Source organism: Eleutherodactylus coqui, chromosome 6 (assembly GCF_035609145.1).
Source record: "Eleutherodactylus coqui strain aEleCoq1 chromosome 6, aEleCoq1.hap1, whole genome shotgun sequence".
Taxonomy (NCBI): domain Eukaryota; kingdom Metazoa; phylum Chordata; class Amphibia; order Anura; family Eleutherodactylidae; genus Eleutherodactylus; species Eleutherodactylus coqui.
In genome coordinates, this window is record NC_089842.1 from 85,422,325 (window position 1) to 85,441,086 (window position 18,762).

The 18,762-nt window shown below is 45.8% G+C and overlaps 1 protein-coding gene across 2 annotated transcripts in view; it reads right to left on the reverse strand.

The window, feature by feature from the left end:
- The window catches only part of PHLDB3 (pleckstrin homology like domain family B member 3), a 70,699-nt gene extending 57,993 nt beyond the window's left edge, over positions 1-12,706 (reverse strand). For both annotated transcript variants that reach the window (XM_066607087.1, XM_066607086.1), the window contains exon 1: positions 12,514-12,706. The gene's annotated coding sequence lies outside the window, so the exon portion shown is untranslated. The remainder of the gene's footprint in view (positions 1-12,513) is intronic.
- Positions 12,707-18,762: the final 6,056 nt, after the last annotated feature.

Genomic DNA, 18,762 nt, shown 5'->3' on the forward strand with positions numbered 1-18,762 from the left:
AGATCTATGTTTGCTGTCAGTGAATGTTAAGGTTGCTTATATTCAAAGCCTGAAGCCAAACGCAGACCTAGCACTGAGGGGTTTCCACTACTGTGTAAACAAGCACCCCTCTTCAGCCCTCCATCTGCTACAATGTATAGTTACAGGTGACATGTATCAATCTGGAGTCCAGACTTAGCTCTCAGCTCAAATAGGATTTTCTAGAGTGGATATAACTGTAAAAACACATTAAGAGAAAGAAGTATTAGGTCTGTAAAGATTATCAGACTCTGGGTGCAAACAAGAACGCGTTATTTCACTGACAGGAAACAGAGGTCTTGAAAATTGTGAGCAATTGAAACAAATTTTATCAGCAAGTCGTAGAACTGTTTATTATACAATAATTAGGCTTTGCATGTAACGAAAATCCCTGTTGATCTTTGTTGTAGGCGGTTGGAGACAGTATATAGCCGAGGACTTGTCATACACCTTGTTCTCTTTTACACCCGTTGTCCATTACTGTCACTGGATCACCTGGGTCATGTCACCTTCCTCCTGCCTGTTTATCTTGAAATAACTTCCTGATTCTGCAGCTTATCTCATTTATAGTTCCTAATCTTATTGTCCAATTTACAAGAACAACTTGTGATCACCAGCCCAGCTCCCACAATTAAATGCACTGTTTTCTCTGTCCTTTCACAATCTCAGGCTTGGCACCCCTGTAATAGCATGAAAGAATGTATTGTTCATCCTAAGCCTCCTGGTTCATGGACACAATACCAGAACAATAGAGCACAAAGGTAGAGAAGTTGGGTTTATAATGCTACATAACTATTCTCTGCCTCTCACATTTGTGAAAAGTTGGGGGTCGTACCCCAGTGAGCATTGTGGTACTGCTGGTTGCCAGCTTTGAAAATTCAGCTTCAGAAACAGATGAACAGATTAACATACTTTTCTTTCAGTCTCAGTTCCTAAAGATATATTGGGTGTAACAGAACTCAGGTGTAAAAGAAAAAAAAGTGCTGATAATTCTGTACTGAATGTTCCATTTCCATGTGTCACCTGTTATGGCAGTGACGTAACTAACAGCTGACCATCCCTGCAATAAAGCCTGGCTGTGCATTCCAGCCATCCCGGAAGGCACCTTTGGTCCATAATTATCGCTTACCATGTGAGGTTTTCCTTATCAGGTTGAATTTTACCTGCTTGTTCATCACAGAAATACAGAAGTGACAAAGCCTTATAATAATGAAGGGACAGGTTGTGGATTTGCAAAAATTAAAGGAAAACTCTACTCCAAAAAGGAACATTTAACTGGCAGAAAGAAGGTTGTACCCTGGCTGTCCCACCAAGCAATGTGATTTACATACTGGATAATAGTTGGAAGGAGTAGAACCTTATGATACTCTAGGACAGGGGTGCACAACCTGTGTAGCCATGTCTGGGTCCCCTATAAGTACTTAGGACAAGTACTAAGGGTGCACTGTGTAGCCATGTCTCTGTCATTATATATATATATATATATATATATATATATATATATATATATATATATATATATATATGGACAATTACTAAGAGTGCACTGTGTAGCCATGTCTGGGTCCCTATGTATTAGGACAAGTAATACAGGTGAACTGTTTAGCCATGTCTGGGTCCCTATAAATTAGGACAAATAATACGGGTGAACTGTGTAGCCATGTCTGGGTCCCTATATATTAGGACAAGTAATATGGGTGAACTGTGCAGCTATGTCTGGGTCCCTATATGTTAGGACAAGTAATATGGTTGAACTGTGTAGCCATGTCTGCGTCCCTATATATTAGGACAAGTAATATGGGTGAACTGTGTAGCCATGTCTGCGTCCCTATATATTAGGACAATTACTAAGGGTGCACTTTGTAGCCATGTCTGGGTCCACTATATATTAGGACAAGTACAAAGGGTGCCCTGTGTAGCTATGTCTGAGTCCTTATATATTAGAACAAGAAATAAGGCTGAACGGTGTAGCCATGTTTGGGCTCCCTATATATTAGGACAAGTAATAAGCGTGAACTGTGTAGCCATGTCTGGGCCCCCTATATATTAGGACAATTGCTAAGGGACAACTGTGTAGCCATGTCTGGGCCCCCTATATATTAGGACAATTGCTAAGGGTGAACTGTGTAGCCATGTCTGGCTCTACTATATGATAGGAGAATAAAGTCTCTTGACTTGCTTGGCACTCCAGAAATGAGTATACAAGTTAGAGGAATCATATACGCATGCAGCTCTCTCCATTGTAGTTTATAGGACTTCTGAAATGCCAGGCCATTACCTCCACATCCATCATCTACAATGGAGAGAGACAACACATGCTTTGTCTGCTGTCTGGAGTGCTGATTGGAAGGGAACATGACCCCTATTATTCTCCTGCTAGGTGGTAGTTCTGGAAGTTCCACTTCGATACATTATGGCGTATGCTTAGGATAGAGCATAAATGTCTCAGATGGGAATACCCTTGCGGCCCTTAGAAGTGGTCCAGTATGGCAATGTGGCCCTCAGACCAGAATACATAGTGCACCCCTGCTCTAGGACCACCTTCTCATGGGCTATATCTGCTACGGGCTTTTTGCAATGGAAACCCGCAGCAAATGCATAGTAAATATACAGTTGCTGAATTTGCATCTCAATGTAGCCGATTTGGCTGTGGAATTACTTGCAGATTCTGCACTTGCCAGTGTGAATACAGCCTAAGGCCGCCTGCAGACGGGCGGGTCAGATCCGGCGGCGAGGATTCTCGCCGTGGGACCCGACCCGAGCTCCTGCAGGGACCAGCGCGTACTCACCCGCGGCTCCGGATGTTTGATGTGTCGGCTTGCCAGGCAGCCGGCGCATGCGCAGACCGGAGCCAGTGGCGGGCGATTGACATTTCTGTGTGGGCTCGCAGAGCCCCGCACAGAAATAGAGCATGCCGCAATTTGTTTGCCGCGCGAGATTTCGTGCGGCCAAATCGCGGCCGTCTGCATAGGATTGCGTTTGTTAACGCAATCCTATGCAGGCTTCCAGCGGCGGAAATTCCTAATACTGCTGCCCTCTTATGTTGTAGTGGTCTGAGGGGTGAGGGAAAGATGCTGCCAGTGCCCATCCAACCAGTGTGCTAATTTTTGTACATTTTTTGCACTAACACAACAGAGAAGAATGCCTTCACCAGTTTCCCCGCACATTACACACGCTGTCAGTCGCAGGGTGGTGCCAGGCAGGCCTGCAGGGACTCAGCTCATCAGTACAAGTGACAGTTTAACCACCAGTCTGTACTTCCGTGATAACTGCTCACGTGCCGCAAGGAGGAGAACAAGGGGTATTTTTATATAACAAGAGAGGACCTGTTGCAAACCACATTCTGCATGTGTCTGTGTGAGGGCGCATTCACTCCAGCGAAAGCAAGTCCGATCTGACATTCTCAGGCGTGACTTACATTGCCCAGCACACATATACTAAATCCATGTGCTGTGTGATGTGCATCAGGCCGCACATCTGAATGTGCACGGAAATAGCACATGCTGCGATCTACCTGTCCTGCAATATCGCTGCAAGAGAAAAATCGCCCATGTAAACACACCCATTCGAAATAATGGATTGTATTTTTGTGCGTCTTGCGATTTTCTCGCCCGTATGAATGCACCCTGACAGAAATGCATGAGGTGATTTAAATGTGAGGACGCACCTGATTTCCCTATGCTAATTTTTTAGCTTTTGCATGCTGTGTGACTCTATGGGTGTGCACCCTCAGATTTCTGACCATTCTCACAAATGATGAAATTGGTCTGAGTCAGGGCCTCGTGTGGCACAGGGTGTTAAGGCAGCTAAAATGCAGTCTAAAGCTCTCACTCACAACCAGAAGGTTGCGCACATGCTTCAGGTAGCTTTCTCAAAGTTTACTCAGCCTTCTATCCTTCCAAGGTTGGTAAAATGAGTACACCAGATGACTGGCAGAAATTCCACAGCATTAAGGCCGGCTTCACACGGCCGTGACGGGCTCCGCCGCGTTATTCCGCGGCGGAGCCCGCCACAGCGCCACGCCAGAGACCCCAATGCTTACCTCCGGATCCGGCGTCCTACGTCCCGCATGACGCTTCGGTGTGCATGCGCAATAGAGCGCGTGACGCGCCGGCCGAGTCATATGACACGCCCACAGCAGGCGGGGAAGCGGTTTCACGCTATCTTCCGCTGTGTTACAGCGGAAGATAGCGTGATGGACGGCTTTCATTGACTGCAATGGAAGCAGTCCGCGCGTACACCCGCAGCAAATAGAGCATGCCGCGGGTGAGGACGGGTGATTTTACAGTGCGGAATTCCGCACCATAAGCATTGTGCTATTAGGTTCAATAGAACCTAATAGCTGCGGCCAATCCGTCTGTGGGAAGGAGCCATAACACTACAAATCATGTATTTTTGTGTCAGAAATCTCCTTCACGCGGTGCGGGAAACTTTCAACAATGAATGCGCAACATTTTTGAAAAACACATGCAAATTAAGAATCCGCACATGTCTATTTATGCTGCAGAATTCGACCCTTGAAATGCAAGGGTTAAATTCCACGACTGATCTGCAATTATAAATGCGGCCATATCCGCACCATTCAGGATTTGGTTGCTGCAGACTTGCTGCATATTTGCTGTGATTTTTCCTCTTCAGAAAACCCGCAGCTAAAATTGTCACGTGAAGGTGGCCTTCGAGCGCTTTCACACATGACGAAAACAATCGCGCGAGATTTGTGCTTTGTGAGACGCACAAATCTAGCACGTATAAGAACCCCATTCTTTTGGATTGGGTCGGATACATGAGCGATTGCTTCTTCCTGCATCGCAGTGTGGGAAAGGAACGTGGCAGGTCCCATGTTTGGTTGTTCCTTCACAACGCCTCGCCCATTCTTTTTAAAAGGGCTGGTAAAAACATTGCACGGCGCGTGAGGTACACGTGAGTGCGGTGCCAGGTTTCCCACTGAAAACGCCTCACTACTTCCCTGAAGTGATGCAAGCTGTTTTTGATAAAAAAAATGCCTTGCACCTGGGGGATATCACATGTTCACGAACGCGATATCGGGCTGAGTTTCCCTGCCCGATGTCGCGCTCGCCCGTGTAAAATTAGCCTTGGGCCTTATGTACGCAAGCATTTTTACGCAGCCATTTAGCCGCGTTTATACACCGTCCGATAATCCCGACCATCTGAAGCGTTGGTTTCCAATATATTCGTTCACGGGAGCGATTTTCAGCTGCGTAAAAACGTTGCACCGGAAAAAAATAGAACAAACGCAACCGAAATCGGCGCCCGAATTTATACACTGATGGAAAAGATAGGTCTTGCCCTGTATACTCACTGACAGCAATCAAAGATCTTGAAAATGCTGCAGAAGTAGAGCAAAATATGTGAGAAAGCTGCAATGATGTCCCAGCGAACGAGGCCTAAGCTAGGATAGAAGTGGCCAGGTGACTGGCTGCCATTCTCCCTGCACCCCCCAGGTGTAATGTGATGTGCCACGGTGCCATATGTCAGACGCGCCAAACAAAAGCAAGGGAACTCCTGCCAAAGTTTACAGGCTTGTGACTGAAAACGAAGCAGATTGTTCAGCGTTTACCAGCGGGACTCGTATAGATCCCATCCATCTCCCCTCACACAATATCCCTTGCATCAACTAAACCTTCCAGATGCTCCAACGGAAAAAAGATAAAAACCTTCCAGTGTATTTTATGGGAATGTTTTATGCCCGGTAACAGCGCGGCAGCGAGGCCCGCCACTTGGGCTTTTTTTTCCCACACGATTTCACAGTTGGCCATTCATGTGCGTAAGCTGAAAGCGTCCATTGTGATTAATTGTGGGGTGCGGCACATTCATAAAAGAGGGGAAACAACCCAGCAAAACCGTAACAAAAGACGCTGGCGCTAGCTGGCAGGGCTGGCTGCTAACCGGCGGAAGAAGCCTTCAAAATGCTTGACTGCCTCAATATACAGGGTCAGAAGTCAGAGAGTTGTATGTGAGATGGAGGCTGACAAGATGGCGGCATAGTTACACTGACTGCTCCAATACACTGCTAAAATATGAAACTTATTTGTCTTTTCTTTTGTCCATTTCTATACCGTTACATCCTTTTCTGGGAAATACTATTGCAAGTGGCCATTCTACTTTTCCAGAACACTGAATGGTAATTGTACAGGGTGGGCCACGGAAAAGCTGTATAGGAGAAAATGTGTCTTTGGTGCCCATAGCAACCAGTCAGAGCGCAGCTTTCATTTTACCTCAGCAGTATGAGAAATAGTAACCAATCACAGCGCAGCTTTCATTTTACCTCAGCAGTGTAAGAAATGAAAGCTGCGCCGTGATTGGTTGCTATGGGCAACATGCAGCTTTTCTTTTGACTGCTTTCATAAGAGTGTGGTGGTGGGCTACTTGCCCGTGGCCACCTTGTACTTAGCTGTTGAGTTACTGAGAAGGAAGTAACATGTTATGTGTAGTCTGGAAGCATGGAGTCACGCAGCTCTGCTTACACATAACAGCAGTAGATTCCTCATCAAGGTTATTTGCAAAGCGGCTTCATTTTTAGAGGAATTTCAGCAATAAATGGTTGTAAAAACAGACCTTTTAATAAGGGTCGCCGAGTAGGGCTGCCTGTCCACGGGCGTTTTTGCATTGCGTTCCCCGCAGCGATAATCTGGCCGCGGGGAACGCAGTGCACGCTTTCCATAGCATTGCTATCGCCATGCACTTTTTGGTCTGGTTTTCATTACAGCCGAACCGCCCCATGTGAATGGAGCCTCAGACGAGTGTATGTTGCTGCACGTTGCAGGCGCATGTCTCTCGTGCGATCACGCAATGTCATGCATACTTGCTGCGTGCCGATAATCCCTAATGCATTACCTTGGAGTGAACTCGCGTGTAATACGTGGCGTGATACTACATGCTTATTTCTCGCGCTGCGTGTAAGGTGTACAGTTAAAGTCTATGGGAGATTGGTACTGCGTATTACGCTTGCGAAAACTGCCTGTGTAATATCTTGTGACCATATGCTCCTGTGAGAGAGGCCTACGGCTGGTGCCACATGGGTATTTGTGCATTTGCACTATGGGCATTGCTTATATGCAAGAAAACACCCAACCGTGCTCCCATTTATTGAAATGGGCAATTAGTGGAATTGGTTCAATATGTGCTCTTTCCCTGCGCATACGCGCAGAAAATAGGACACGCTGCATTTTTTGGCGCAAACATAATGCACACGCAAAATACACGTATGTGAACAAACCCATTGAAATCGACAGGTTGTATTCACTTTGTATTGCGCATGCAAATATTCTGTTGCGCAATAACATTCGTGTGAATCCGGTCTATATGTCACGCAGTTTTGGTCAGGACAGCTTGGGTTGCGCTACCCATACTGCTTTGGGTTCAGTGCTAACAGACTGTGCATAACATCACCCGATGTCTTCATAGGTGTCAAGGTCTCACAGAGACGCCATATGCCCTTATCTTCAACATTACAGCTCACCTTATACAGTGAGGCAATAACGATGCCAAACACAACCAGGCCTGGGTCATGTCTTAATTAGAGATGAGCGAGTATACTCACTAAGACACATTACTCGAGCGAGTAGTGCCTTAGCCGAGTATCTCCCCGCTCGTCTCTAAAGATTCGGGGGCCGGCGCGGGTGACAGCTGAGTTGTGGCGTCGAGCGGGCAGGAGAGAGGGAGAAGGAGATCTCCCCTTCGTTCCACCCCACTCTCCCCCGCCGCTCCCCACCAGCCCCCAAATCTTTAGAGACGAGCGGGGAGATACTTGACTAAGGCACTACTCAATCAAGTAATGTGCCTTAGCGAGTATACTCGCTCATCTCTAGACTTAATGCTAAAATTCCACTTCCTAGTTCATCAGAGGATCACTTTGCTGTGCATTCCACCATGCTTTACACTGCAGCTCTGCTTGTTCAGATTAGCTGCTATTCATAAACAAGTGAGCCGTTTACTATTACAGCACTAATACAATAATTATAAACTACTAGTGACTAAAATGCCACTCACACACACAGCGTCAGCAAAACGTAGCAATTTTGATTGCAGCGTTTTGCCGTGATTTTGCCGCTGTTTTGGAACTGTAATAATGGTAAAAAGCATATGTGTGAGTGGCCTAAAGCTAATTTCACACGGGCGAGTGCGATATTGAGCCGTGAAACTTGGCCTAATATTGCACTCACTAACGTGCGATTTCTCTGCGGTTGCGAGGCGTTTTTGTGTTAAAAACGCCTCGCATCACTTCAGGGAGGTAGCGATCCCCCGCTGGGATTTTCAATAGGAAATAAAAGCACCTTAAGCTTTCATTCTCAGGTGACCCCCAGATTGAGGCTTTATTCACACGAGCGTCTTTATATACGCAGCTATCTATACCTGCGCAAATCCGCCGGCCACCCATTGAATGCAATGCATTCCATCTGATGGCCGGTGTATCTACATGGGTAAATAGCTGCATATATAGACGCTCGTGTGAATAAAGCCATAGATTGAGGAGAATGGGCCCCAATGAGGGGGAGGCGGGGGGTTCTGCTTTACATTTCTGCAGACTTTCTCTTAAATGTCAAACATTGTAAATTGTTATGTTCTGTCAGCAAATCCACAGTCCATAGATTCTCATTTCCTTTCCTAGACCTTTGAGTGAAACCCAGTCCATGGGCTAATGAATGCCAGACTCGCTGGAACATTGGATCAAAGGTAAAGAGCATTTATTTCAGTGCAGCCATGACACAGGCAGAGCCAGCAGTCGCAGTGTGTTGGAATGAATGCCCTCATTCAGTGGTTTGCCTTGATTACAGTCAACATGGCCGCCCCCTGCAGACATTTCACATGGGAATTTACCAGTAAACATACGAAAGATGCATCTAAAAGGCATCACTAAGAACAATGGCTGGAGAATATAATTCCATCTACAGTAGTGTCCATAACCAGGAAGACACATCTGCTAGTACTTTGTATGAATGCATACAAGTGTTGTATAAAAAAGAAAGGGGGCCCCCTTTCAGGGACAGTTATAGGGGGGAGCAAGTTGGGTAACTGTCTAGGCCTACATTTACTAGGGGACTCCTTGAAAATCCCAGAAGCAAACTAAAATCATCCGGTATTTACTAGTGTGTTGAGTTGAAGTGAAGTATTATGTGGGACTTGTATAGCAGTATTATGTGAGGTCTTTCAGCAAGGGTTTTCAGCGGTGCGGAATATGTTGGCACTCTATCAGCAATGTAAAATAAATATTATATGGACTCTATATGGGGGTATTATGTGACTTGTATGCAGTAACATAATCTATATGGTGGGTTTATTATGCGAGTTGTGACTATGTGAAGAACTTTAGAAATGGGAAGAGGTACATTGCTTTTTGGCCAAGGCCATTTTTTTTAATCGAGCTGGCCTTGTTCTATTCTGCTCTGCACCCTATCCACTCAGGACAGGAGCGACTGATCACCCCCAACCCCATTACTGTAGGCTTTAGGTTGATTCTCCACAGTTTATAAAAGGGTATATCGCTATATAACTATACCAAATTTACAATTCATGGGCTTTGGAAAGCGGAGTGACAAATAATGACAGAATCGAACAGTGCCGGTTGGACCCCATTGACTATAATGGGATCCGGCAACCTTCCACTCGTGATACATAGCAAGCTCCCATAGACTTATAGGACATCAGAAACAAAAAGGGAGGGGAGACGGAGTTAGCCTGCGTACAATACTGGGAAAAGAAGACAGCTGGCCCGATTTAAGCATTGTTGGTTATTCCGAGCATTGTCTTCCGATCGTTGCTTTCAATTGCTTCTGCGTATTTTTTAATATTCACGCAGCAGCACTCCTTGTGAATGGCTTGAAATACGTAAATAAAGATCAGGACTCGTTCGCGTCAAATCTTTATTTGTGTGATTATATGGTGGATACGGGCAAACGTAAAAATGCATATGGTCGTATTTTGCATCAGTATTTTGAGAGCCAAAATCAGGAGTGGAGAGAAAGTATATGGGAAACATTTGCATGTCTTGCGGATTTTAGACCCACTCCTGGTTTTGGCTCACAAAATACTGATGTAAAATACGTTCGTCTGAATAAGCGGTTAGGCTCCATTCACACGGGCCAGTTTGGTTGCAATAAAAACCACATCAAAAAGTGCATTTACAAAACTGTGTGCGGTTTTTGCTACATTTTACTACAAACAGTAAAAACACACCTGGTTTCACCAATGCACTTTTTGGCACGTTTTGTTTGCACACAAACTGCCAAGTGTGAATGGAGCCTCAGGGGTTTTCAAGCCTGGCCGATATATGATGTCACTCTCTGCAGGGGGAGGAGGCTGGAAGAGCCAGGAGCAATGCACTGAGCTCCCGCCCCCACTCTCTGCCCCTCGGCAATGGAGGGGGCGGGATGGGGCAGAGCTAAGTCTCGGAACTTAGCTCCGCCCCCCCCCCCCCCCATTGCAAATTGTGGTGAGGGGCGAAGCAGGAGTGGGAGCTCAGTGCACTGCTTCCAGCTCTTCCAGCTTCCTCCCCCTGCAGAGAGTGACACCGTATATCGACCAGGCGTGAAAACCCGGACGATATATGGTCGTTTGAAGCCGCCCTCGGGGTGTATTCACACGGGTGATATTCCCATGCGAGTTCCATCTGATTCCAAGATAGACAGAACTCACACGGGAAAAGAACCCATTCATTTGAATGGGTTCATTTACGCAAGTGTTTTGGTTTTTTTTATTCATACAGGTTCAAGAAAAAAAAAAATCACTGAATGTTCTCTTTAGGCAATTCTTAGTCAAGAATCGCCCATTATTTTCTATGGGAGTGTTGAAAAACCGGTTTTCACGCACGTTTTACATGTGAGTGCAGAGGTTTTCAAAGTATTTTACTTTTGGAACCACATTTTTCACGCATGTGCATAAAGGATGGGAATCTGATGCAAATCGTGCGGTTTTTATTGTAAAAACGAATCGCATGTGCATGAAGAATTGCAGTGAAATTCCAAGTAAAACAGTCAGCTTTTCACTGATCTACATCCTACTCACCCATGTGAATATACCCTAAGGTCAGTTTCACACTTGTGTAATTTTGCCCCATATTTAGTCCATGTCTTATGGACCGTAATGCGGAGCTAATGTAAGTCTATGTATCTATTCACAGGGCCATATTTTTCATGGCTGTTTTTTTTTTTTTTTTTAATGCAGCATGACCAGTTCTTTGTGGTTTGTCTCAGTATTGCTATTATTTTCTATTTGGCAAAAAAGTATAAGTATTTGTCCAGTAGAAAAAAAAAATGGAGGCAAGAAAAGATCAAATACTTATGACTGGTTGTAATATACATACGGATTCGTATTACGGACATGTTACAATGCACTCGTCTGAAACAGGCCTTAGGCCCCCTGCACACAGGCAGAAATTCTGCGGCGGGATTTCCCACAGAATTTCCGCCCCTGCCTGCCTGCATAGGATTGCATTACAATACGCAATCCTATGCAGACGGACGCGATTTGTCTACGTGAAAACACACGCGGAAAACAAATCATGGCATGTCTCGCAGAGGCCCACAGAGAAATGTCACTCCCCGGCCGCCGGCTCCGCTCTACGCATGCGCTGGCTGGGCGACAGCCGGCACATCAAAGAGCCAGAGCCGCAGGAGAGGTGGGCGCCGCACTGGTCCCTGCAGAGGGTCGGGTCCCGCTGCGAGAATTCTCGCAGCAGGATCCAACCCGGCCGTCTGCAGGCGGCCTAAGGTAGTTGAAGTATATATTAACAAACTGTCCTCCAGCTACCATGTATAGATTACCCATTATTTACATAACACCATCATATTCTGCAACATTGTACAAGGCAGTCTCTCAAACTCCTGCCCCCACTGGAGCCTGTATTTCCATACCTTACAATTCATGGCTTTAATTCCAGGTCACTTAGATTATTCGTCACTATCATCATTAATCTGACAGAAAAAGATAGGTGGTTATGATTGCTGCATGGAGGACTTTGAGGTCCCCCAAGATGAAAGTGCCATTAATGTTTGTCTAATGTGTGATTGTTCTAAGCAAGAGAAACAAAGTAATCTTGTAGATATAATACTTTTCAATGGATAACAGAAAGAATGATGTTACAGCAAGCTTTTGAGCCTACAATAGATCCGATGAGATTATATATAAACACACACACACACACACACAAATATAAAATGGCACAGACATTGTGTAATTAAAACAATCCAGGACTGGATGAGCCCTCTGACTTTGCCCTCTCTAACCAGCATCTATCCCAATGGTCTCCTACTTAAAGCTCTACAACAGTTGTGAAATTACAACTCTAAGCCTGCCTTGATGAGAGTTGTAGTTTCACAACAGCTGGAAAGCCAGAAGTTGAAGACCACTGATCCTTCTACTACCTGTAGCTCCAAACCAACCATAGACTCTCCACCTATTATATTCTTATTCCTATGAACCTTTTGATCCTGTGACTTTCAATGAACTTCATGTGTTCCTCAGCTCTACGCGTCTTACCTTATTAATATGGAATCCTGCAACGAGTCAAGGGCAAAGTCTTCAAGGGTCACCAAAAGAATGTGCCAGCAACCTCAAGTCCAAACTCAGACCCAATTACTCAGCGGCAATGCGTTGCACTCGTATCAATGTAGCAGCAGGCACAGATATCCCAGCATAGCTCGTGTGTAGCACTGGCACACTGTGACACAGCTAATGATTCACAGGACTGGGCTGACATCTCTCTATGACACACCTCTCTCATTAACCTAATCCTTCCCTCCTCTTTGGTTTACCCCCCACCTCCTCTCACCTCCTTCTTCTCTCACACAATCCCCTTATCTCTGGAAAAACAAGGATCCTACAGAAGGAAACTTCAATGGATTTTACAGTATCATCCTTTTTGTTTCAATTACAAACAAAAGTTTCTGCCAAAAGGGTGAGGACAAGTCAGCAGCTCTGAACAGAAGTGACTGTGTGACTCCTTATAGATGTAGCATTAATCATGAGCAATCTGACTGGCGTAGTAGTCGCTGCATCCATTGATGAAGCAATAGGTTCTGATTTACGGGAATGTGTCCCATATATTATTTGCGCAGTACTTGTTCTTTTGTAGCCCAAATTTATTTACTCAGAAATGCCCCTTTACCATTGAGCACCCTGGAAATGTTCCCATTTAGGCCGGCTGCACACGGCAGAGCCAGTTTCTGCATGCGGGTTCCAGTACCTGCTTTTTCTGTACTATGGATGACCGCTGACGCTCACCATTGGTCATGCACAGTACAGACTTTTTACTTTTCTCGCGCTGACACAGTAGCCCATCTACCATAACTTCAAAGGAGGCCGTCCACATAGACTCCGCAGCAAAATATAGTATGCTGCCATTTTTGATCCACGCAGAATATGCAATTCGTTTCCGTGAGTGTGAAGGAAAAAGCAATTTTGCTTACCTTTCAATGAATGCTAATAATCCTCTCTGAGGACGATGAGTGCAGATTCTGCAGTAAAAATCTGGTCGTGTGAAGCTGGCCTTAGGTTTCATTCACATGGGTGCGATGACTTTCGGCCGGCCATGTCACAGCCACAGCGTGGCCGAAAATCACGTGAACAAGAGGTAGCCATGACCAAGTCATGGCTGCAACTCCCATTTTAACTCCCGTTTAGAAGGCCGAGGCTGCGGCGCATATACACTGTCGCCGCAATCCCGGGATACTGTTGGCCGGGGGCAGTACTTTAGCACACTAGCTCTTGTCCCATCCCACCGCCTCTCATTGCAGACAGCCGGCAAGGGGTAGAGAGGGGGAGAGATGGGGGAGGGAGTTTAGCAGTCACGCTGCTAAGCTTCCTCCCACCTCTCTTCTCCGGAAGCTCACATAGGGTCCCATAGGAGTCTATGGCAGTGGCCACCGTATTCCAGCCGAAGATAGTCGCAGAACTATTTTTTCTTGCCGGCATAAAAACGTCCAACCGTATGCTCTATCTTTGCTGGCTTGATGTTTTTACACATTGGGAATTACATGCATCTGAACTGATGCATTGGAAACCATTGCATCAGATGGGTAATGTATATCGGCCGGCTGTAAAAACGCACCCGATATACTCTTGTGTGAAAGAGCCCTTAGAGACAGTTTTAAAATAAATGTTCTACCCTGTGCGGGCTGGTTCTCAGCTTTGTAGACTAGCTACTATGATCTCTCATACACTACATGCATAGAGGAGATTTGATCTTGCTCCCCTATCTCTCACACATATGGAAGCAACAGCAGCATGGTGGATATTATAGAGAAGTACTGAGCAGTGTACATGTGAATACAGCACTGTGGTTATGTAAAACACTTACTAGAAGCTGCAGTTACACTTCTGTATGAGTCTCTTTGCCTCCCTCCAGCAGCTGCCTCATTCTCCCCTCCTCGCTTCATAGATTTATACTAGTATCAGTGTTTCTAATTTAATATAGTGAAAAGGATTAGAGTTGGTCAAAATATATCTGTGCAAGATTTACAAATGTTAGCTGAGGTGAAATCGTGGCTTGCCACTGTGTCATGTAAGCTGCATTAGCTTTACGTCAGCATTGAACCCTCTGTGGTGACATGTTTGCACAACAGTGACGGTTTGTTTTAATACGGGACAACGGTTGACGATTAGATGAAGGCTGGACTGGTGTTGGGGGCATTAGTACTTGAGTTGACATGATATCACATTCAGGAGATGTGAAGATAGTGGTGAAGGACTATGCTTCAATGTTGTTGGTCAGTATGAACTGCCAGCTATGTATGTGGACATTTGTGAGGTGTCATTTATTGGACTCTCCACACAAGTGTGCAGCAGTCTGACAACCAGCTACAAACTGCCAGACTGAGTACTGCTGTATCCATAGCAGCTGAGGCCACGGGGATTTGTGGGGGAAGTACTCCGCCTCTAATCCCGCATCATTCTTGTCCGTTGAATTCCACCATTAGGTTAATGGGAGTCTACCAGTTCCTGCTCACTGCATTCTCCTTACAGTACTTCAGTGAAAGCAATGCCACATGCAAATGCAGCCGCCTTTCTATAGAAGTCTGGGCCGTAATTACAGCTCATGCTGCCCTACATACAAATCCCGAATACACCCCTAATACAGGGAGTTAAAACAAAATAGATAAATATATATTTTTGAAGTAACTGCCCCCCAGAAGGAGTCGCTAAAGGACCTCCAGTGCCTAGGGGTAAAAATGTCCCTGAGAGAAGTATATGGAAAATGCAGCAGAAAGAAATTTGTGAATGGGAATTAAATAATATTTGCATGTAGCTGCACAGTGGGCGCATAGAATAATATTTACTGTAGAGCCCTGGGCAATCCGGCACTGCCCCATGCACTTCCTGTAATCCATTGCAGTGTAGGGCGAAAGAAGTGTGACCCCCCCCCCCCCCCCTAGTAGCTGGCACTTTGGAGAGCTTTATCAGTACAAATGTAATAAAAATGACAATTATAAAGATTGATTAGGAAATTAATCAGTGCTGAATTATAATAATAACCAAAAAAGGTCATAAAAGTAGAACGATCTCCATCTACGTGCCCCAATATTACCTACAGACTGTAGCTTTCACTGTGGAGGACTCAGTGAGGTGGAGTATTAGGCCTCATGTCCACGGGCAAAAGAAGAATTAAAATCCGCAGCGGATTTTAACTCTTCTCCTGCCCGCGGATCCATATCCCATAGGGATGCATTGACCACCCGCGGGTAGATAAATACCTGCGGATGGTCAATAAAAGTGTTTTTTTTTAAAAATGGAGCATGAAAAAATCTGAACCATGCTCCATTTTCGTGCGGGTCTCCCGCGGGGACGGCTCCCGCAGGCGAGGAGACCAAAATCGGAATTTACTCACCTGCTCCGGATCTTCCCTTCGCCGCGGCTTCACCTTCTCTCCGTCGCGGCCGGATCTTTTTTCTTTGGGCCGGCGCATGCGCAGGGCACGTAACCGACGTGCCCTGCGCATCCGCCGAGCCGAAGAAAGAAGATCCGGCCGCGACAGAGAGAAGATGAAACCGCGGCGAAGGGAAGATCCGGAGCGGGCGAGAGGTGAGTTTATTCTTATTTTTATGCCTCATGTCCGCGGGACAGGAGGGACTAGCTACGGATTCTCCATGGAGAATCCGTAGCGGGCCTGCTTTTCCCCGTGGACATGAGGCCTTAGGGTATGTTCACATGGGGCAGAATTTGCTGCAAAGTGTCTGCAGCAGATCCACAGCGCAAAATCTGCACCCTTTGGTGCAGATTTTTACACAGAGTTTGGGTAGATTTTCTCAGCAGCGTGCGGACAAGATTTTGAAAATTTAATTCACATTCCGGCTATTGTAAATGCTGCGGATTTTTCATATAGACACTCCGCACAGAAAATCCACTACAAATCTGCCCCAGATTCTCCCCCCTTCATTTGAACTGCTAACCATGCAATAGTATATTTCTTCTGTAGCCGTCACAGAGTTGGAAGTTACAGAAAGTCCACAGACCGCCTTGGACCACAGAATGGAGGTTGTGAGACTGCTGCTCGCAAGTCAGGTAGAAGTCACAGAGGTGGAACCCCAACCTATAAGCTATACATATCATAGGCCATCAACCCCCTGATCATAACCACTGAACTAAATCTTAGATATATCACTGTATATACAGCAAGGGTGAAATCTGTGCAGGAGCAGCAGCAATCACACATCCTGTGCTAATCTCAGCCAGCACATGCCTCGTGTCTGGTTATCATCCTGCTGCATGTACTGCTCCGCACTTAGCCTTCCCAGCTAATATAAAAATAGCAGCACAGGGGCGCACTTCTAATAAATGGTTTCTGCACATACAAAGGTGACAGAAAAACACACGGATCAAATGGTGCCCCCTGCTGGTAATGTCACAGTATAAATTTTAATAGCTAGCCCAGGATTCCTTTGCATATATATTGTATTTACATAGAGTGTTATGGCTTTTGTTTGACAATCAGGTGGTAGCTTCAGGAGGTGCAGGGATAGCAGTCATACCCAGGCCCTGGTGACTAAAGACCACGTAAAAAGACACTAGTCTTATAAATGGTAGGTGGGAAGCCTGTCGCAGATTTTGAATTAGGCCCCCCTGTTGTAAAGTCCAATAATTACATAATGTTAATAATTCATAATGTTGGTTTCAACATTACATTAAGTAACTGCTAATAATACAATTACTTAATATTTAAAGGGATGACTCCAACCTTTTGCATTAATGTAAGTGCTGCAGTGCTACATATAAGTGCACTGAGGGAAATGAACCATAAAACCTTTAATTGTTTCAGTTCTTAGTCCTGAGAGCTTTAGCATATACTTGACAGGTCTTTGTATATGTCACTTATTCACACCTATATACTGTATGAGTGCAGCAAATGGCAGCTAAACTTTAAGTAGGGCACCATTAGTCAGCAATTCATATGTTGTCCATTGAACCTGGACCATGATCAAAGTAGCTTTCAGCCACTAATCAGCAGCTGTATGCCGCCCATCAGTGCACTGACTGATAGTGCAAAGTCCTTAATGACCTTTTATTGGCCATATGACCTGCTGCTGCCCTGGGAATGCTCTGTAATCAGGCAGATGGCCATTCACCTCATGGCCAACTGGACTCTGCCACTTCTCAATATGCAACAGTTCACCTATCAGCGGTGAAACTACTATAGACAGACCAGAGCTAGACACAAGATTGATTCACATTGTACAATGCAAAGTCTACGGTCCGGGCTCACACAAGCATGTGTAAGGGTGAAGTCACACGAACGTATATCGGTTCGGTTTTTACGCCGAGCCGATATACGTTGTCCTCGTGTGCAGGGGGGGAGGATGGAAGAGCCAGGGGCAGGAACTGAGCTCCCGCCCCCCCTCTTCGCCTCCTCTCCGCCCCTCTGCACTATTTGCAATGGGAAGAGGCGGGGCAGGGCGGGGCTAAGTTCCGAGATCCCCACTGCAAATAGTACAGAGGGGCGGAGAGGAGGCAGAGAGGGGGCGGGAGCTCAGTTCCTGCTCCTGGCTCTTCCATCCTCCCCCCCCCCCACCCTGCACATGAGGACAACGTATATTCGCTCGACGTGAAAACCGAGCCGATATACGTTCGTGTGACTTCACCCTTCGCCAGTGTATTGCCACGTATGGCAGTGATTTGTTAGTGCCATAGTTAATAAAAGCATACCCCGCACAGAAATAGAACATGCCACGGTTTGTTTGCCGCGTGAGATTTTGCGCGGCCAAACCGCGGCCGTCTGCAGGCTTCCAGCGGCGGAAATCCCGCTGCGGAATTTCCGCCCGTCTGCAGGCGGCCTAACTTTTGAGAAAACCTGTGTTCATCTAATAGCCTGCATGTGTCTCATCAATCTTGTAATATACCTTAATTAAAATTATTTTTGTTTTACTGCTGTAAATCATTTCTGAAGTGCAGCCTCTCTGCAATCCACTGCTTGTCATTAGGAATTCAGCTTCTCTAGCAACTAGGACATTTTTTTAGCTGTGGAGAAGGGGCTGTCTTCACATTCTCAGCTTCCCTGCACTCGCACTGCTCTCAGCTCTGCAGTCAGTGTGTACACAATCTCTGCCTCTAATGATGTTTTATTTACCTAACCTGCTATGTGCAGTTACCTATGTGTTGTAAGCGTTATATCTGTCTCCATTTGCTGTGGGCTAAGCAGTATAATTCTTACTGGATTGATCTTTATTAGCTGCTTTACTAGCTCCTGTGTGTTTCTATGGTCTGGTCACAGCCCATACATATTAGATGAAAGTCATC